The sequence below is a fragment of the Onychomys torridus genome, chromosome 17 (genome assembly GCF_903995425.1).
Source record: "Onychomys torridus chromosome 17, mOncTor1.1, whole genome shotgun sequence".
NCBI classification, from domain to species: Eukaryota; Metazoa; Chordata; class Mammalia; order Rodentia; family Cricetidae; genus Onychomys; species Onychomys torridus.
Window position 1 is genome coordinate 38,624,329 of NC_050459.1, and position 22,344 is coordinate 38,646,672.

The window sequence follows — 22,344 nt, forward strand, 5'->3', positions numbered from 1 at the left end:
TCCAGAGGCACTGTTTTGCAGTGGCCCTCCCTGACTTAAGGCTGTTACAGTCTTCCTAATCTTCCTCAGTGATGGTCTCTGAGCCTTTTCCTTACTCTCTGCCCTTTGACTGGTTGTGAACCTCGGTGTCAGCCACTCTACTACAACAGGAAGCTTCTCTGAGGAGGGGAGAGAACGGTGCTAAGCTACAGCTATATGGATGGGTATTTAGAAGACGGTTTGAGGCTCTGATTGTCCTCTGTGGGTTATAAAGAAAGAGAAAGATGCAGGTAAGAAATGGAGACTGGAAGTAGGGGGTGGTGGGAGAGATTGGAGGATGGTGGGGCTGATGGAGAAGATTGAAATACACTGTATACATGTGTGAAACTATGTTCATGTACCTTGCCTGTAGATAGTGGGCCAGTCTGCCTCACTGTAGGGCTCAGGAGTAGGAAGTATCTATGGCTTCCTAGACAGGCCAAGGCCTCAACACTCACATCAGTGACTAAAGCTGGCCTTGTCTTGGTAGACTTGGAATTCAGTGTGGATGGAGCATCCCTTCTTCTTCCACTTTCTGTCCTCTTCTCTTCCTTCTTCTCTTTCCTTTCCTCAAGGTCAGTGTTCTCAGGTTACCATACCATTCCACAGGGCATACCATCATCTTGGGACCACACAGGACCTTCCCTAGTTTGATTTCTCATTCATCGAGAGCTTCAAATCTCAACCCAAATATCATATTCCATATAGGGACCCACAACGACCTGTCCCTTTTGTACTTTGCAGTGGAAATTTTAAAGCTAGAGTGTGTTAAATGCCTTTTATAGCAGCAGTAGAGTCTTAGCATCCACAGGCAATGGACAGTTGCTATGAGCCTCAGCAAACAGAAAATTTATTTAAGGCCATTTTGAAAACTTTTTAAATTGAATCACTTTGACTTTGGTTCTTTCTCAGCAGCAGAGGAAGGCCCAGCACATCTGCTGGTGAGTCCTGTATTTGAACTCACTTTTCTTTGTGGCTTTGGTTCTGACTCAATAGCTACTTTCCTAACTAGACATGAGTCAGATATCCTTATTTCAAACATGTAAGGTTCATTCAGACTTCAAGCAGCATGGGGCACTCTGGGGTGCTTGGGACCTTTCAGCCTGCCTCTTACCAAGCTCCAGTCCCCAACTAGACAGTCATGCCAGAAGCATTGGACAGCAGAGCTACTCCCTGGGCACTGTTGATCAGGTCCAAGAGCTGTGGCCTAGTGTTTCCTTGTAAATTTGTAAAGATGAAGTTGAATGTTGCTTCTCAGGAAGATAGTTCTGTGTTTATATTTTGAAACTGCTTGTGGATCTGCCTCAGCCTATCCATGCCTGACATCCAGGCACTGAAGAAAATCCCCTTAAAGAAAGCCACACCTGGGGCAGGAAATGCAACACAAATATCAGAGTGTTTAGCTAGTGTGCACAAAGCCCTGGGTTCCATGCCCAGCACTGCATAGACAGAGCGGAGTGGCACACACTTGTAATCTCAGCTTTGAGGACATGGAGGAAGAAGGATCAGAAGTTTGAAATCATTGTCATCAACCACATGGAGAACTTGAGGCTGGGTTGGGGGTGGGGGTGGGATCAATGAAGCTGTGTGTAACTACTCAAAGCCCCAATCTGTGTTTCTTTCCATCCATCAGCATCCCTGCACGGATATGGTCCTTGGGGACACCTGTGCTGTGCATGCAGTCTTCAGTTTCAGAGTGGAGAGACAGGTAGATTGGAGAGCTGGATCTCAAACAGAAACACACCATACATACAGAAAGCAACCTGTCGGGGTCCAAGAGGAACTGTGGTTGTGTTTTTATGCTCTCCCGTATTTCTGGAGGACTGGTATTTTGCCTCTGTACCTTGTTTCTTTTCACATCTTTTCAGCCTGGTCCTTAGATACTGAAGTTGCTTTATTCAAATTATAGCTCATTCTGAATTAGTGTTCATATTTCATAGCCTTACTCACTGACAACCTGATTCTGATTAATAGTCAAGAAAGCACTATTTACCAATTCTTATCTCTTAAGAAAAAGCTTTATTTATGTTACATACAAGATTTACCTTTGGATTTTATCCCAAAGGGAGGAAAACACAATAGTGTTCTTTGTTTTATTTTTTCTCCCCTCCATTTATTGGTGCTAGAGATTTAAGCCAGACCCTCACACATGTCAGGAAAAGGCTCTCAATGATTCACAGGTCTAGTCCCAATAAAAATATTCTTTAGAATGACCCCTATCTACTCTTTACCAAAATTATGACATGCTGTTTTATATAGGGGATAATGATGCCCATTCTGACTTCTTGTCCAGTTTCTTGTAGGGTAGCACTGCTGTTCCTCTGGGGAAGGTAGACAGACATCCATCTTCTTCATCAGAGTCACTCAAGATGTCTGTAGAGCATGACTTAGGGGATGCTCTTGGTTTGCCTAATTGGATAGAGTTGTTGCCAGCCATCAAAAATTTTCTAGTGTATAGAATAAAATGCACAGCCAAGAAGAAGTGTGTGGTTTGTTTTAGCACCTCCTTTTATCCTCAGACCTGCAAGGCCAGGCCTCTGCAGACAGTGTCTCATTCTCAGGCTGCAGCCATTTCTAGCCTAACAACTAACTAAAAGCTCAGAGAGCAGATGCTTGATAGAGTGGACAACAGGATCCGTGGCAGCATCCGCAACCACCTTTTCTCAGTCCCTGGAAAATGTGAAAATCATATTCCATTCTGCTAGATGTGCCAATCAGTTCTATTTGCAGAACTTTATTCTGGCTCTATGCCAAGACAACATTACATCTTAAAAGAAAATCCCTACAAAGTCAGTCAAATAGCAATGGAAAACTAAATACATTGATAAGTGAGAATACATTTTCGGTGCTTTCTCCAACATATGTTTCAATTAGACTTGCATATTTGAAAGTGATTAGAGATTATTAGACTCAAATACCCTGGTATTAGTACTATATTAATGTTGGAAAAACATGGAGTTTCTGAAATTTCCATGTTAAAATGGTTTGTGCAAACATTTGAACAAGCTATCTTTGATGAACCATTCTTAATTTTACAAGCTTTTGAATGATGCTTGTGATATTCATCTAACTTTCAGGATTCTGATTTTGTGTGTATGGCACACTTGTGATATGCTCTGGTTTTGTTGCTGTGGCTGTGATAAAATGCCCTGATGAAAAGGCAATTTGGGAAAGATGAGTTTATTATCTAAATGATAGTTTTAGATTATAGTCCAAGTTACAGTCCAAGATAGCAGGGGAGCCAAGGTGGTGAGTCACATCTCATGCACAGTAAGGAGCAAAGAAAAACTCATGCATGAGTGGCCCTTTGCTTGCTTGCTTGTGCTCAGCTAGACTTCTTTACTCCTAGTTCAGAACTCCCCAAACTATAACATATTCAGCATGAAGGTGTGAAGGCACCTGTGTAGGCACCAACTGGGTGTCTCTATGTTCAATGAGCCATGTAGATGTTGTCTTTGGCAATGGGACCTTACTGTCACGTTGGGGAGAACAACCTATAGTGGCAGCCAGGGTTGGTTGGGGATCCCCACAAGACCCCATTGTCCAACAACTCAATTAGATGTAACCCAATCCTAGTTCTGGAAGCTTCAGTTGGTGGCAAGAGATGGCCAGTTAGAGCTCTGTCATCCCCATTATATGTGTATGCATTTCAGGAAGCTTCTACTACATTGTTTCTATACAACCCCTCGACTGACCCTTAATTTAGCTCTCTCTCCCATATTCTGTCCCTCATCTCTCTCTTCCCTTCCTCTTTCTACCTGATCCTCCCTTTCCAGTCCCCCACTCATCTCTCCATAGCTATCTCTTCTATCTCCATTTCCTAGGGAGATACATCGGTTACCTCCTAGTCACTTACTCTGCCCCTATCCTCTAGAATAATGTAGATTTTAGCTTGGTTATCATTGACTTAACTGCCAATATCCACATATAACCAAATATATACACTTCCTCTACCCCTGCTGAAAATGCGTGTTAAGCAATAGCTTAGAGATGGGAAAGCTCAGAGGTTCTCAGTCATTTATTTTAGGTTAGGTCAGGTAGAACTTTTAATAGAATAAGAAAGTTATAATATCATTCCCTTCTTTTAATTTTAATAGTAATAAATAATAGTAATTATTATTAGCAGTATTTTCAAACCACTGATTCCAATTAGTACTGCCTACACCTACATGGGTATAGAGCCATCCATTGAGGTCTGTGACCATGCTCCCAAAGAAAATGACTTTCTCTCCCTCAGAAGTCATCAAAGGCCAACTGCTCCTCAACTTGGGGCTTTGGTAGCTCCTCGCCCATCTGTGCTGAAAATTCCAATGGGCTTGATTGTTTGCAGGTAACCACAGCTGCTCTAAATTCATGTCAGGTGTCCAGAAAACAGCATTTAATAGCATCCCTCCCATCCCCCAGCTCTTATATTCTTTCTGCCCTGTCTTCCTTGGTATTATTACCTGAACCTTACTGGGGAGACAAGGGAGACTTGATAGAGGTCTTCCATCCATGGCTGAGCACTTACAGTGGCCTGTTCTCAGCACTCTGAACAGTTATGAACAGAACAGTTTTCTTCATTAACCACTACCAACTGTGATATACTTCTCTGGCCAAGACTGAAAACAACATAAACTTAACTATTTAGCAGGCAGTTTGACAACATAGCTATTTAGCAAATTAATAACAGTATATTTCCTCCTAGTGCCCATGACCTCCATAACTATGGTTTTTGACCATGTTTACATCACCAGGCATGAATCTGAACTGGCCTCAAACCCAAACAGAGAGCAGTTTGTTATCTGCCACAAGCACCCTTGCCACTGGCAGGAACATCTGGTTTAGAAGGTCTGTATTAAAGCATACAGGATGGAGCTCTAGGTAAGACCACTGATGTCTTTTCTCCTCTAGTAGACTGCATAGCAATACCTTCCAGAACAATGAAAGCTAGCCTACAGGACAGAGTTTCCCTAAAGATTGATTTCTCTATATCTTGTACCTCAGGTGTATGGTTTCTTCAGAAATAGAGTTTTACCATCTAGTTATTCTTGACAATCAGGAGCAATGGTCACAGCCTGTAGAGGTTGAGTACTTCTGGAATCTCCTGGAATCATAACTTGTAGGGCGATATCCAGTGCCTAGCATTGCGATTTGCATTTAATAACCCATGCTTTCTGAGAGCAGCATTGTCCTTTTTACTACACTTACATTTTAAATTAGCTGATAAACATGAGACTTTCTCATATATCCTCAGTTCTGGGAAACCTCCCTCTTCCCTCCTCTTATCCCCCCCCCACCCGCTCCATCACTTATTCTTTCATATCATACATGTTTTATTACTAAGCAATGTGGAAATCTATGATCTTAAAACTCAAAAACTATAATCAAGAAACAATCGAGCCTATGTGATATAAGGCAACTTTTATTTTTAAGAACAATTGGAAAATTGCAGAATTATTACAAAGTGAAGTAGAGAGAAATTTTTACCTCTACTATCTGCTACCAACCCCAACACTTCAGTTTGAATTTCCCACAGATGAGAACATTCTCATAAGTAAATGCCATACTCAGCAACATCCGTGTGAGGGACTCGGCACCGAAGCATCACTGATGTCTGCTTCTCAGGCTCTACTCCAGCCTCAACTGTAATCTTAGTACCTTTTGTTCTCATTAAAGACAACCCAGTCCATGCTCTGACTCTATTTAGTGTTTGGGTTTGAAATGATTCCTCTGTCTTTCCTTGACTTCTATGACTTGCACACGTTTGAAGACTATAGTATTTTGTTATGGTTCCTAACGTTTTTGATATGTCTTCATGAATTTTTCTGAGATACGGTCTCTACAGAAATCCAATATTTCTTTCTTTTTTGTTTGTTTGTTGTTTTTTGGAGACAGGATTTTTCTGTGTAGTTCTGGTGCCTGTCCTGGAACTCACTCTGTAGACCAGGCTGGCCTTGAACTCACAGAGATCTGCTTAACTCTGCCTTCCGAGTATTGGGATTAAAGGCATGCGCCACCATCATCTGGCAAGATTCAATCTTTCTATCTGGTCCCTGTACCTGTGCATCTGCTCACTTAATTAATGACTTCCAAAATGGATGAATATTCTATAAGGAAATATTGGAGACCTTATGCATATCATTAAAACTTAAATGTATTTATTAATGTGTTTTTACTTGAATAAACCCATAGCTTGTGATTGTATTCAAAACCCAACACTGATATTGTCATTTGTCTGAGTGCTACATTGGCAAGTGGAAGTTGACTAAAGCCACGTCTCATCTTTGTTTTATTTATTCTCATCAGTTTTTGCACAGCCTCTTTCTGTCTAAGTATCACTTCCAGCTCCTGCCATAGAGCACCCTGACAAGATCAATTTAAGGCACAAAGTTAGTTTGTTGCACCTCACAGTTTCAGGGACAGCCAATCATGGCAGAAAGTCAAGATAGCGGGAGCCTGGAGACAGCTGGAGCTGTCTTACCACACAAGCCACAACCAAGGAATGAAACTGTGAATGCTTCCCAGTGTTCTGTTCACTTTCTTCATTTTATACAGCCTGGGATCCCTTGTGTGTGGGGGGGGCAGGGAGGGCAGGGAATAGCACCACCTACAGGTTTCCACACATCAATTAGCTCTGTCAAGACAATCCTCTGACATGCTCAGAGTCCTGTATCCCAGGGCATTCTAGATTCTGTCAAGTTGACAATCAACACTAACCATTATACCACCACATGGTTCAAGGTGTTCCAGGCCATCCTAGCCTTTACTTGTGCCAGCCTGGTAACCAGCTATTCCCAAAGGAGCTTTGATTTCTGTTAATAGAGAATACAATTTGGAAGCAAATCATAGATGCTAGGCATGCTTAATAGTGCTGTGGTGACGTTATTCCTGGGCTTTCCTGGTGTATGATCTAGGGAGCATCAACATGTACACATGCAGACACACACACACACACACACACACACACACACACACACACACAAGCACGCATGCAAACTTGCATGCTCTTTCTCTCTCTCAATGTAATGAAATTTAAATTTATAATTTTTCTTAGGCTCTAATGATTTATTTACTTATTTATTGTATTCATCCCTTGAGTAGAAAAAAAAAACTTTCATCTTCACTGCCAAATTGTTAAAGAAAGAAGGGCATAGAATAAGAAAAGGAAGTAGATTCTACACTTTTACATCCCTGTTTGAAAGCAGAGCTTGCATCTTTTCTACATTTTCACTAGAATTAGGTGACCACTGGCTTCTGCCTAAGACAAATAATGTGGGAAGGGACAGTGGTGGGTAAGTGACATCCATCCTTCCTTGATTGCTCCAGGCTCCGTAACCACTGCTCAAAGTGAGGCAAGAACAGTGTTGGGAGCAGGGGAAGGAAAATGCATTTCTTTGCCTGGCCATGCAGCTCCATATTGGCCATATTTGGCAAAGTGTTAGGACTCCCATGGATCTATTTGAGCATGTTTAGAAAAATTCCCAAGTGTCCCCTCCAATGGAAACAACTGATGTTGGCAGCATGCTTTCTTCCTGTCATTCCCAATACCCATCCACTTCTCCAGCATCCCATTCTTAACAGTTTCCATGTTGGAGTCCTCTCATATTTTTGTAGACATTCTCTTGAGAAAATACCCAAATGCTTCCATGGCTATGGACCTTAATGTCCTATTTGGGAACAAGTACTGGTCCCCAGAGGCACCTCTTGAACTGGAATGTGTTGGGAAAAGCAATCCATGGGGATCCACACAGTGGGATTCTTTTTTTATTTTTTATTTTTTTACCCCCTGTGTACCATGTGTGTGCATTAGACACCAATCCTATGCATCTCCCAACTGCAGAGAACACATTTCAGCACTCCCTGGCTGTTCCCATCGAAGAGTCTCTTTATTAGAGCTGAGATCTTAAAAAGTAGTTCTCATGGCTGGAGAGATGGCTCATCCGTTAAGCTCTTGTGGAGGACTTGGGTTCTGTCCTAGCACACACTTAACAGCTCATAAACAACTGTGACTCCAGTTATAGGGAATCTAACACCATCTGAAAACACCAGGTATACAAACATTCATGCAGGTATGTAGTTAGAGTTTTCCTGCCTGGCCCAGTCAGGACAAATCTCTCTTACCCGCCAGTCCCACAGTCGCTCAGACCCAACCAAGAAAGCACACAGAAACTTACATTGTTTACAAACTGTATGGCTGTGGCAGGCTTCTTGTTATCTACTTCTTCTCTTTTAAATTAACCCATTTCTGTTAGTCTATACTTTGCCACATGGCTTGTGGCTTACCAGTGTCTTTACATGTTGCTTCTCATGGCGGCGGCTGGCGGTGTCTCTCTGCAGTCTTCTACTTCCCAGAATTCTCTACTCTCTTTTCCCGCCTATACTTCCTGCCTGGCCACTGGCCAATCAGAACTTTATTTACACAGAGTGATATCCACAGCACTTCCCCTTTTCTTTTTTTTTAAGGAAGGTTTTAACTTTTATATAGTACAATTACATATAACAAAACAATTATCAAGCAATAATTACAGTTATAATATTAAAGAAGATATCCTATCTAATATTTGTGAGTCTAAGGTTCTATATCTAACTTATTTTTTATCATAACTGAGGAAATTATAACTATCTAGTCTTTAATCATATCAAAGACCTCAGAAGGATATAATATTTCCTGAGAACCGGGAGAAGGATGTAAGCATTTTTCAGGAGTCTTGCAAGAGTAGACAGAGACAGCTGGCAGCCTGGACAGTCATCTAATGTTTTTTTGTAAAGTTGGGGCATTTGTCTTTAGCCCACAGGGCTAGAGTCTCTCGGTCACTTCTCTCAATGTCCTGTAGAATGTCTGGCATTTTCCTCTGTGAAGCAGGAACCTGAAGGACCATTTTGTCAAGCAAAGTTTAGTGGTCACCTTTCTATGGGTCCTGCATGTCCAGTTGATCGAGCAGTCCAAGCAAGAACAGTTTCTTGCCCAAATGGCTATTTTTGCCAAGGTGAAGATAAGATATGTCTTCATGAAGATAAGATGTGTCTTCAATGCCCATCCTCCTCTCTGAAGTAAATTGGTGCTGTCACGAGCAGACATATCTCACTGTCCAGAAAGTCTAAATTTTAAAAGTATTTTAAATGCCATATTCTGTAGGTCTTTGAAATATTTGAAGATTACCTATCTATCTGAAATATCTCTATGTATATCTAGAAGACTTAATTAACATGGCTACAAGTATGATTATCATAGATGATTAATTATTAATCTATTTTTAATTATCCATTTTAATTTAAAATGAGCTATAGAAACATAATATCTTAAACATGATTAGAAATATACATAGTATAACAAAATTAACTTTAAGTTTGTATCAATAGACTAAAATCTATACCAATGTAAAATATTTTAAACAAGTTGTTGCTCTTTAGAAGTAAGTTCCTTCCTTAATCTACCCTTTCATCCTATTATATCTATATCATATCCCCTTTTCTTCTTTAGAAAGAGATCGCATTTATAATCAAACTGTTTTAAAGAAAAATATTGGTTTTTCTCTGTCCCACACCAGAGGGCTCTTCTGATTTGGGACATAAGAATCTCTTAATCTTTTTTTTTAGCAATATGTCTGGGTTTAGAGAAGGAGTGAGCCAATTCCATCTCTAAAGCCAGCTTGATAATTTTGGGAATGTGGGTGTAGTTTTTCTTACTACTTCCTGCTGGAGGGGGGCGCTGTATCTTATGGGGACACAAAGAAAATTTTAGGATTATAGAGTAGTCCATTAGGGTGAACCTCTGAGCCAGTTGCCTTGAAACCATTGTGGATGTCAGATCATCTGGGCCATGGTGTCATCGGAGACCTTTTAGGTGGTCTTGGCTGATCAAACCTGATGTATCTTAATCTGGAACAAATCCATAGCCTCTGGCTTTCTGTGGAAACAAAAGCAGAGACTCTTTTCCAAAGTAACATATCTTTATATCCAAATTTTGAAGTCAAGTTACCTTTATAATTTACATATTTATTTAACTCAACAGTTTTTACGATCAAATCTTTTTCTGTGGTTAAAAATCCCAAAGACAAGACAAACCAGATTCTCTGTGTAATATCCATCTTTGTAAGACTGAAACACCACTGTGGCTGCTGGCTCCACCCATCTCAGTTTCCCAACATGGTGGTGGTACAGTTTACCGCCAGCTCTGGGTCTGGAGCCATGTGTACCATCAACTATCAGAAGCAGTTTTATCAAAGCAGTGCATAGCCCAGAAACTTTTTTTTTTTTTAAACTAGCAAAGACTAAATCTACCATGCAGCAGAGTAAAGTGTCGTTTGTAGACTCCTCATTCCCACCGCACTACAGGTCAGACGCACACGCCAGGAACCCGCCATAGTAGCTCAAACCGGCAGGCTGCTGCTAACTTGAGAGAGACAATTAGGAAACTGTTTTTACCTCCGTCTTAGAATCTTTTTTTTCAGATTTTAGGTGGAAACTCTTGCCCCACGTTGGGCGCCATTTGTAGTTAGAGTTTTCCTGCCTGGCCCAGTCAGGACAAATCTCTCTTACCCGCCAGTCCCACAGTCGCTCAGACCCAACCAAGAAAGCACACAGAAACTTACATTGTTTACAAACTGTATGGCTGTGGCAGGCTGCTTGTTATCTACTTCTTCTCTTTTAAATTAACCCATTTCTGTTAGTCTATACTTTGCCACATGGCTTGTGGCTTACCAGTGTCTTTACATGTTGCTTCTCATGGCGGCGGCTGGCGGTGTCTCTCTGCAGTCTTCTACTTCCCAGAATTCTCTACTCTCTTTTCCCGCCTATACTTCCTGCCTGGCCACTGGCCAATCAGAACTTTATTTACACAGAGCGATATCCACAGCATAGGTAAAACAGTTACACATATAAAATTTAGAAATAAATCATTTTTAAGTAGCTATTGACAAAGTAGTATATACCCACAGATGTCTGTCCTTTCCATAGTGGATTCCTTTTATATCCTGAATCTACTGTATAGTCCAAGAATTCTTATTATTTCTTTTTTGTAAGTTTGACTGATGGATATCTGCCTCAAATCCTCTTTGATATCAGACATCTTTCTTATGGCCAATACAATTTAAATGGAAACAGAGTTAGTTCTTTGTCCATATAACGCTGTAAACATTGATAAATTAAATACTGAATACAGAAGATAGAAATAAATGAAGTTTTGTTCTTTTAAACCTTGAATTATACCCAGAAAGACAGTAGCCGAATAAGTTGAGACATGTACATTGTAGTGCTTACATTATAGAAACAGATGAAGCACAGAAAAATAAACTAGAGTAATGAACAGAACTGACAGGGATGGATAGGTGTGGGTTTAATCAGGACGGTGAAGAGAGAATTGTCCGGCAGACATACTGGGCAGGATTGTAAAGGAAATGATCGGCCTAGCCATGAGCAGCTGAGACAAGATTCCAGGAAGAGTTGAAAGCAAGCATGAAATGTCTCAGGCAGAACAAAGCTGGACATGATCAATGAAAAAGCAAGAGGCTACTGTAGTTTGGCATGGGAAGCTGATTTAAATGGCAGTTGGGAGGTCAGAACCCACGGGGCCTCTGATGACATGGCATAGGCTTCTGTTTGATACTGTCCATGAAGGAATCCAGTGGCTATTAGATGGTTAATTGGGATAGAAGAGAAGGTTCTCCTAGCTGCTGGTGATCTCAGTAGAACTGAGAGAGAATCCAAAACCTGACCTGAGTTTTTCACAGTGGGTACCACATTGCTGCCTTACTTCCCCTGCAAATGTCCCAGGGTTCATCGAGGCACCAAATACCAGAACCTATGCATCACTCACTTGATCAGCCTATTACACGTACAGACTTGTTATAAACTGAAGTTTACCAAGCTTTTTACAGACAGCCCATCCTCTGGAGGTGTCTCCCCATTTAACTTGACTTTCAAGATACCCCACTGAGGTGTTTCTAATTGCCCTTTCTGCCCCGCTTTACTGCGTTCTACATGATAGTGATTCCCCTTCAAAGCCAAACCATCCTTCACAGTCAATGTCTTCCCTTTCACACCCGCTGTGATTATTCCTATATAAAACACGCACACACATACACACATATACACACATACACACACATACACCACACACATACACACACAGCACATTTACACACAGAACACACCCACACAACACACATATACATATACACGCACATGCACAGTTTATACATATCTTTGAAACTTCTTTTCACATCAGGCCATAAATGCTCTCAGAGAAACAATCCTTGATATAATTAGACTAGTCATGAAGGGAAAGTGAACACCAACCCAGCTGCAGGTGGAAACAACATTACGTTTATTTTTTTACTTTTTATATATAAGAGCATGATACAGCATAGTTTCTGCTTGACATCTAATATGTGGTGAATTTAAGATCTGAGCTAGCTAAAGAAAAGAAGGCAGCTGATAGCATATAGGCTTGGTGGATAGCCAAAGAGTCGTTCAAGTAGGTATATTTCTAAATATGTACTTCCGACGGTTAGTTTATCCAGTCAAACAGCAATTATTCATTTCCATTTTTTCCATGCACATTTATTTGGAATTGACATTGAGTATGCAAAAAGGGCTTCTTGGAAGAGATTGCCCTTAAGGTAAAATTATAAGAGTGATTAGACTTCCAGTTAGTGTAGGGTAATTGGAGAGGGGGTGAGGAGAGGAGAGGTGGAGAGACAGAGAGACAGATACGGAGAGAGAGACTACATATGGACATCACACCGTAATTACAAAGCATCTGAAAAGCATGAATTGTATGTCCTGAAAAGATGTCAGAGAGAAATAGTGGCTTGAGATAAATAGGATAATGATATGGCCCAGGGTTGGGGGAATAGATAGAGGCTGGGTATAAAGCCAACAGGCTCTGCTAAGGAGTTTGAATGCCGCTCTCAATGCAGCCCTAGGAAGGGTCTGAGCAGGGGATAAGACAGTTGAATGTGAGTTTTGGATATGCAGTGCTGTGTTACGTATGTACAAAACAATGGAAAGGAACTCATTAAACTGACATTTTACAGCCGAATATTCTAAATCCATGTTTTTCAATAACTAGTGCATACCGGCAGCAGAACAGCTTTCTCCGAACAGAAATCATGCTTTCCTCCTTACCTTAAATCTCTTGAGCACATAAAATAATAGTTCACAATTGTTGGACCATATGATTTCCCACTGCAGTCATAAAAAATGGGTAACAAAAGATGCAAGAGAAGGGGCAATAAAAGAGAAAAACTTGTCTTGGCAATTAGATTTTGTTTATAATAACTTGGTTCCTGTACTTGGTAAGGGCCATCTGTCTGGGATAATCACTCAATTTAACTAAGTGAACGCATAGTCTTGAAGGATATAGATCAAATAAACTACAGGAAGTAGCTCTTAAGGAGATCATATTTCTTAGCAATGTGGGCTGTTTACACATGTGCAGTGTTGAATCATTGCATAATTGTCACAGGGGCAAATTTTACGTAATTAATGTCTGGGTAGTGCTGAGAGAAGTTTAACTCAGGAAAATAAAAAATAAACATTAAGAAAAATACTAGAATAAAGAGAGAAATACAAAAATCTCAATATGAGGAACATGTGCACAAAATAAATGTATGCCACACCTTCAATGATACACCCCTGTGTGCTGGTGGACACAGATGTTTGGAGTACATTCATTATGCTGGGAGAAAACAGAGACAAATTTGAGATGCAATATAGTCCCGTGGAGAAATGGAAATAATGCGCAAAAGAGAGATGGAAAAGGGCTTCATGAAAAAGGTGAGATGCGAAGGCATCTCAAAGAAGAAACAGCAGACTATTAACTAGAAAAGAATAAATACCAGGTTACTAACTAACAAAAGAAAGACCATCCAGGCAGAGGAAATAATGTCAATGGAGAAACAAAGGAAGGAAAAGATTTAGCATTCATAAAAAGACTGATGAGTGTTGAAGGCTGGAGTTCAGGACATGCAGCTGTGAGAACTCATCAGAGAGACTGGAGTCACACTGGAAAATACTATACATTGCATAAAGTCATTTGGATCTGTGATTTAGGGCCTTGACTCAAGCAGATCCATGTCTTTCTTCATCCTCAGACTACTATAAAAACCACAGACATGACACAGATTTCTAAAGTATAATTTTACTTACTGCTAAAGCATTTTTGAAGGAGATGGAAAGATGGCTTAACACTTGAGTGCTAGCTACCCATTTAAAGGACTTGAGTGCAGGTCCCAGCATCCTTGCTGGCCACCTCACAGCTATCTTCAGCTCCAGGTCTGTGGGATCTAAGCTCCTTTCTGACCTCTGTAGGAACCCTCACACAAGTGCACACACACTCCCATGAACAAAAACATATACGTGCACAATGCATACACATAAATAAAAATAAAATCAATCTTTAAAATCATTATTTAATATAATGATTTCCCTCCTTGGGAAAAGAAGAGGGACTAGATTGAATATTCAGATAACTCCTTAAAATGAACCATTATGCCTAAAATGTGTTATCCTGGAAGTGTTAGGCTACCTTTACAATCTTAATCATACCAGAACCAGATAGATAATCTCTTCTTCTACAGGAGAATTCTCAAAAATGAATGGGAAGTGATACTATGTCCTGCCATGTAATCAAGAGATTTTCAAACTTTCAGAGAAAGTTCCTAACATTCAGTTTGTGGAAAATGCTAAAACGGAAGTTGAACAAAGTACACAGGTATGTTAATACATTTAGGCTAGGGTCTCTACCCAAGTGATTATTTTATTGGTAATTTGCATGTTTGCAACATTTTCTTTTGGCCTGGTCAGCAATGACCTCATCAACCTAACACCCTGAAGTCTGGTGCTCCTCACCTTCAAATTCAAAAGATTCTGCAGCCTCTTTGAGCCTTAAAGCATAGATGAGATGCTCTTAGCATCTCACCAGATAGTAGTGCTTTTCACACAACAAAGCACCATACGGTGGCCGATGATTATATTTGCATGTGAACAGGCATCATTGCAGGCCTATGAACTTCAGTTGACTAAGAATTCATTCATGCTGTTTCATAGCTTAGCCAAATGTAGTTAACACATTCAGAGACCTGATGCCCTTTATCTGTATGACCTATGCCCATTATCTTTCCTGTTACCTCAGAAGGTAGTAAAAGTAGCATGCCACTATGCCTCAAGACTAAATGAGACTCCACTGAACAAAGAAGAGTAGGAATTTGTTAGTGCTCGCTGCCTGCCCCAAATGAATGCCAAACATCAAATAACATTTTCCTGATAGACATCAATGAACCTTGAGCAGTCAACTAAGCCATTCCAAAGTGACTATTGGAGGACAGCATCTAGACAAACCTGAGTCTCTGACAATATCTTACACAGGATGGGGGATGAGTTAACTCCTTAAGACCTCGGCTAATTCGCAATGCCTCTGGATTCCACATAGCATAGTCTTCTATTTGTTTTTGGTTTTTTTGTTGTTGTTGTTTTGTTGTTTTGTTTTGTTTTGTTTTGTTTTGAGACAGGGTTTCTCTGTAGCTTTGGAGCCTGTCCTGGACTAGCTCTGTAGACCAGGCTGGCCTCGAACTCACAGAGATCTACCTGCCTCTGCCTCCTGAGTGCTGGGATTAAAGGTGTGCGACACCACCGCCCAGTTGAGCATAGTTTTCTAAATACTTTCCCCAAAGTGTTGGGATTTACAGTTCTAGGACTCAGAGCAAGCTGCCGTTTGGCCAATCCAGAGCTTCCATTCTGAGCTCTTTCTCTAATCTGTGGATATTGAGAATTCACCATATTTAAAATTCTTTTGAGTTCTGTGGAGATGGAAGTGGGGGAGGGTGGAATCTCCATATGAAACAGCTCCAGGGGCATGGGAAATGCAACAAAAATTCATTTAGTTTCATTTTGCTCCTTGTTTTTTTATTAAGGATTTTTGGTTGGTTTTCTTTTGAGTCAAGCTCTCTTGTAGCCCAGACTAGCCTGGAACTTGGTATGTAGCTGAGAACAGCTTTCCACCTCCCAAATGCTGGGATTACAGGAGCATGCCATCATACTTGGCTTTGGGAGCTTCTACGTTTATAAAAGGTAGAGGGTTTTTTTGTTTTTGTTTTGCCAATATTCAGTGTGGAATACAGGTGAGCATTCTAACTGCTGCTACTATTGCTAGGTTTAGTTATAATCCAGTACCAGTAACTACCAATCCTTCCTCCATTTTACCCCTCAAAACTAATAATCATATAGCAGAAGTAGGGAGAGGCTTGTATATCTGAGCCCACACAAACCTTATCCATTTGTCTCTTACATGGAAGACACCTAAGAAGTGTCATGAAAGGTTGCTACAACTTTTGCTTTTTTCATCCAACGCTTTTAGAAAAATATTTTTTAAAAATCACTTGAGCTCCTATTATCAACACCTTGACCTATGCTGGCACTGGCACAGATGTCATGGAGTATCTCTGGTTAAATCCGTTCTGGCAAGTTCTGGAACACTTTTGGTGACATTTACAACTTTATATCTCTAAAGGAAAAAAAATGAATCTAATCTTAATTTTCTACCTTTCATCATTCACAAAATGTAATTTAAGGTGGATCATATACTTACATGTGAAAAAAATGCTAAAATATCTAGAAAAACACACAAACTCTTTTATTGCATTAATAGAGGCAAAATGTTTAAAATCAGACCAAAAATAATCAAACAAAACACAAACAGGTACAATATTGGAGGTAGCACTAACTGCTGATTAGATCAGAAAGCAGTTCCCCACTACTGAGTTGTTAGGTTAGACAGGAAAAGAAAAAAGCAAATTGTAAGAGACTGTATTTTCAAAGCACCTCATTCCTGTGGACACAGTGTTCTTCTTAGGAGTGACTTTTTAATTATAAAGAAATTGAGCACATGAGGAGGCAAGAAAATCGGTTTAGAGGGAGTGGGAACCTGCTTTCTGATTTAATTCGTGCCAAAGGGGAGTGATAAATTCCTCCAGATTTCCGAAGTTTTTTTTGGATTAATTATATTTTTCCGTGTATGTAAGTGACCTACCATCGGTGAGTGTGAATATGATTGAAACTAACACTGCCTGTGGATTAAGGTATCACATGGTTATGATCTGAGCCCTTGGTACTTGGGGGATAGAAGCAGGAGGATTCAGGGTTCAAAGTCAGCCATCACTACATAGTCAGGCTGAGGCCAGTCTGGGATACATCACATTTTGCCTAAATAAGAAAATTATCCAGAGTCTTGTGGAGAGAAGTCCTTGATGATATTTTTCACAAATTTCAGGCTACAGATGAGTAATTGCTTTCCACCAAACAGAAATAAATTGGTGACAGTGAATTTAAGGTTTCATAAGCGAATATGATCATGACCAGGTGTGCTGCCTCGTTATGTCCACTTGACACAGGCTCAAAGTCACTTGAGGAAAGGGAACCTCAATTGCAAAGATGCCTCCATAAGATTGGCATGTAAGCAAGTCCATAGTGAACCACTGTGGTTAACCATTGATGTGGGAGGGCCCCGCTCACTGTCGGCCGCACTGTCCATGGGTCCTGGAGTGTATACAAACACAAGGTGAAAGAACCATGGGGAGCGAGCCAGTAAGGAGTGTTCCTCCATGGCCTTTGCTTTAGTTCTAGTCTCCAGGTTCCTGCCTTGTTTGACTTCCTGCCCTGACTGCTTACTCTCTGTGATAGACAGGTACCTGAAAACATAAGCAAAATAAACCTTCCAACAGCTGCTTTGTATCACTGTGACTCGTCACATCAATAGAAACCTTGCCTATGACCCAGGGAAAGCCTGTGTTTTCTCCTCATTCTTTCAGTTTATTATTTGTTTGGCTGTCTAATATAATTTTCCTCGGTTCCCTAGTCCTCTCATTTTAACAAGTTTGGGATCTACTATGTACTTGCAATCCAACTCTATAGTCCTCCTTCTGCTGATGACCCTAACTGTGCTGGCCTATGACAGACTTCTCAGCACTCTGGAAGGCTAAGGCAGGAGGGTTGCTGTGAGTTGAAGCAAGGCGGGACTACAGAGAGATTACCAAGCCATCCAGAGCTACATACCAAGAGCCTGTCTCAACAAAGAGAGGAGAGGAAGAAGGAGAAGACATGGAGAGGAGAAATTGTATATGTGTGGGTCTTCTCATACCATAGACAAGGATGGGAATCTAGTATGAGACCTATGTTCTAGTTATCAGTTAAGTGAGATGTTTGGGGATGGCTGACAATTCCATTTCTCAAGTTAGTCATTCACTCATCTTTTATAGAAGAATTTTCCTTGGCAGATCCCTAGGATGGTACCTGAACTTCTGTAGATGGAAATAATGGCCCATCCTTTCTTTTAGGAAGTAAAACTGGGTATTTTTACCTTGACACAGCTCTGGATTTCTGGAAAACTAGACTGTGGAAGTTGCTTAGAGAGGGAGAACTTTCCAGAAATCCTTCCCCTAATATATTCTTTGGATTCCTATTATTACATAAGAATCTAATATTTTTAAGGAAAGCTGGCTCTTGCCAAAGTGGCAGCATGGCAGTACCTTCATGTGGATCATTGAGGTGAGTCCTATACTGAGGAACAAAGCATCCTTCATCCCTTTACAAAGCAGATCAGGGAAGGTGTGGACTGCTGTCACTTGCTTCAGCCGTTGTGGGGTTGTCATGGAGCACAGCATCTTTGCAACAACATTTAAACTTGTCTGAGACAGTGATGCCAGAGATGATGAAGGGCTGGTCATACCTAGACAAACGGAGCCTCCCATCTTGCTGTGTATACTTGGGTCTTTCTTCAGCAATCCATCGCCCCATCCGTGTCTCTGGATGATCTTCCGAAGGCTCTGGAATGCCCATCATCTGCTCTTGATGGCAGCTGTGGCTTACGTTGCTGCTGGTGGAGCTCAGCATTGCTGAGCTCAGAGCAATGACTGCTGTCACAGCGCTTTCCGTTCTGGGAGGTTCCTTGTCTGGCTTTGATGTTGCAATGTGGCACAGTCATCGCCACCACTCCCATCCAAAGTCTGAGACTCCTACGCATCACTGTCACATTTGTTTCTCTCTGTGTGTGTGTGTGTGTGTGTGTGAGAGAGAGAGAGAGAGAGAGAGAGAGAGAGAGACAGAGACAGAGACAGAGACAGAGACAGAGAGACAGAGAGATTCTTTATAAACTGGCTTTGTTTTCCTGTCTGCATTTCTGATCATTAATCTGGTATCATGAATGCTTTCCTGAGAAAGCATCTTAAACACATTAAATTAAGTAAGCATCATAAAGGACAGGCAAGTAATTCTATTAATGAGACATAGCTGAACTCTAGTCTCTACGTAGGAAATGCTCCTCTTGCTGCAGGAGGTTTTTAATCTTAATTGAAAGAGCCAATGTTTCTCAAATTACCTTTATTTGGATAATTTTAAGTACCTGGATGTTTTACCTGCATGTATGTCTGTGTACCACATGCATTCCTGGTACCATGGAAGCCAGAAGAGAGCTTCTGGGCCTCTAGAACTGGAATTATACATGGCTATGAACCATTATGTGGGAGTCAAATCTGGGTTCACTGGAAGAGCAGCTAGAGCCCTTAACTGCTGAGCCATCTCTCCAGTCCCATTTTTCAGGTAATTAACTTTGTCATCTTTTGTAGAAGAATTCCCATTTCCTTAGAAAATAACTAGAATGGCTAATTAAAATTGCAGACTTGTAATCCATAACTCAAGAGGAAATGAGGATTACAAATTAAGGCTTGCCTGTGACTACCAGAGATTCAAGGCTAGCCTGGGTAACTTAGATGCTGTCTCAATGCAAAAAGAAAAGACAGTGGTTGTGGATGTAGCTCAGTGGAGGTGTGCTTACCTAGCATGCAGATGTCCTAGGGTTAATCTTCAGTTTGTTAAACAAATCAGTAGTAAAAGGCCCAATGGTACAGCTTATAATCACAAAACAGAGTGTACAAGCCACCATGTTCTTGAAGAGACCAAGAACTACAAACAGTGCTTTCCTACCCAGAGACATGCTAGATATTGATTTGTTTCCACAGCCTGAAGCTGTGCTTTAATAGAATTGGACCTTTTTAAAGACAAAATGATACATTATTGATTTGTTTAGTAACTTCTCTGTTCCCTGGTAATAAGAACAGTGCCAGGTGATGTTATACACTATGTTCATCACTTCTCCATTAAATTATAATGTTTTATTTCTAGGCATGATGGACAGCAACTGGATTGGCTAATATATGTATATATGTTTATATATATATATGTGTGTGTGTGTGTGTGTGTGTGTGTGTGTGTGTATTTGTTATTGTTCTGAAAATAAAATGAAAGAGTAAATTAGTTTGGAAAATCTCCATTTGTTTTATAGTTTGATTTTCTTCCTGGTATATATGAAAAAGCTGAACTTGACTTTCTTAACTCAGTTTTTGTCTGTGCCCTTCCATCTGTTTATAATATTGTTATCCATCCCATCTTCTCCTGGGAAAGTCACATACATATATATTTGTGTGTATCTTGTATATATCTTGCACACATGTGTATATATGTATATACATATATACACAGTTCAACACAAACTCCTCTCAGTGGGGAGAAATCCTAACCTAAGGTATTTAAGTGACTTAGCCTTGTACAGCTTCTTCTTCACCTTCAGAGTCCACTACAGAGAACCATCAAAGAAATCAGGGTAAACCGCATTCATCTCAATCAAGAAGAAATATTAACATCATGATATTTTTCTATTTGATTTAATTCTTTTTTTAATTTCCACTTCAATAGTTCAACCTTTTGGTTGCTCAGTTCCGTTTGTCTTTCCTGAAGAAGGTTTGTAAGCATCTTCTCTTTTTCAACATCTATTCTACATTTCTTCTTTTTTTCTTCATATTGTTTACTGCTCTAGAGATGGTGGGACCTGGGAGAATGGAGCCTGAAAACGAGACGGACTGAAGTCTCATGCAATAGCCAACATTGTGCAGAGCATGAGACATTTTATACCCTGAGGGGTAAGAAGAGTCACCTGAGTAAAGTTCTCATGAGTTCAAGCTGTGTATAATCAAAAGGACAAGCTGCATGCAGCAAAAACATGTTTTTCCATAGAAGCATATAAACAAATACCAATAGCCAGCTGTGATGAATAATCTGAAGTAAGCCCCTCCTATCTGTTATACCTGGGAGGGACATGGAAGGATGGTCCAAGAACAAGTCCATATTTTTGAAGAACCTGGGGTCACAAGACTGTGGTTTTCTTGGGGTTCTCTCACAAGCACTCAGATTTCCCCTTGCACAACTCCACACTTCAACTGTGTTCCAACATCACACTTCTTTCTTTTATTGAAAATAGATTTTTTTCATACATTATATTTTGATTATGGCTTCCCCTCTCCCAAATCTTCCCGGATCCTTCCCACCTCCCCTCCACACCCTCCACACCCTCCACACCCGAACCCATACCCTTTCTGCCTCTCCTTGGAAGACACACAGGCACCTAAAGAATGATAATATAATACAGTAAGATAAAACAGCAACAAAGAAACTAGAATAGGACAAAACAGACAAACAGAAGAAAAAGATCTGGAAAGAAAAAGCAAGGAAACACACATAGATAAGGTCACACAGGAAATCCATAAAAACATGAAACTGGAAGCCATAATATATATGCAAAGGACCTATAAAGGTTAAAAAAAAATGTCCCTGACAGAACATTATGAGACAAGGGACTTCCAAAGATGTCATTGACCTTGTTTTCTTTTGGCCAAGTACTGCTGGGCACAGAGCATGCCCTTAAAAGTGGTTTGCATACTCAGTGAGACTCTGTTGGAGAAAACCAATTTTTCATTTGTAAGTGGTTGTCAATGGGAGACAGCTTCTGGGTTAGATATGAGGGCTTGTGTCCACATGTGGTGCAGATCCCGCAGGCCATGTGTGTGTTGCCTCAGTCTCTCTGAGTTCTTACTGCAGTCCTGCTGTGTTTAGAGGACCTTGTTTCCTTCAGACTTCTCACCCATATAGTTTTCTTCTCATCAATACTCTACTCCTGCTTTTCCCTTATCCCTCCACTCTGTCCTCTTTACTTATTGATTGTTCATGTTCTAAGAATCTATACACCATGTTGTCCCCAGCAGTACCTCAGCTCCACTCTGAGCCTTACTGGGGACATATGTCAAGTATACAAACATCTTTTCCTGCATGTCAACACCATGGGGTTGCTGTTGAGTCATTATTTGTATTACTAAAGTCAGTCTATCCCCTCATAATTGTGAGTCACATAAATCCAGGGGCGGTCGCCTCATCATCAAGACTCACACACACAGAAAAATCAAACAAGCACACAGAAAATATGGGGGAAAAAATGAGGACACCATCTGAGTATATACACAA

General features: G+C 40.6%; 1 pseudogene; it reads right to left on the bottom strand.

Moving 5' to 3' along the window:
• The window catches only part of LOC118597750, a 31,934-nt pseudogene extending 12,955 nt beyond the window's left edge, over window positions 1-18,979 (bottom strand).
• Window positions 18,980-22,344: the final 3,365 nt, after the last annotated feature.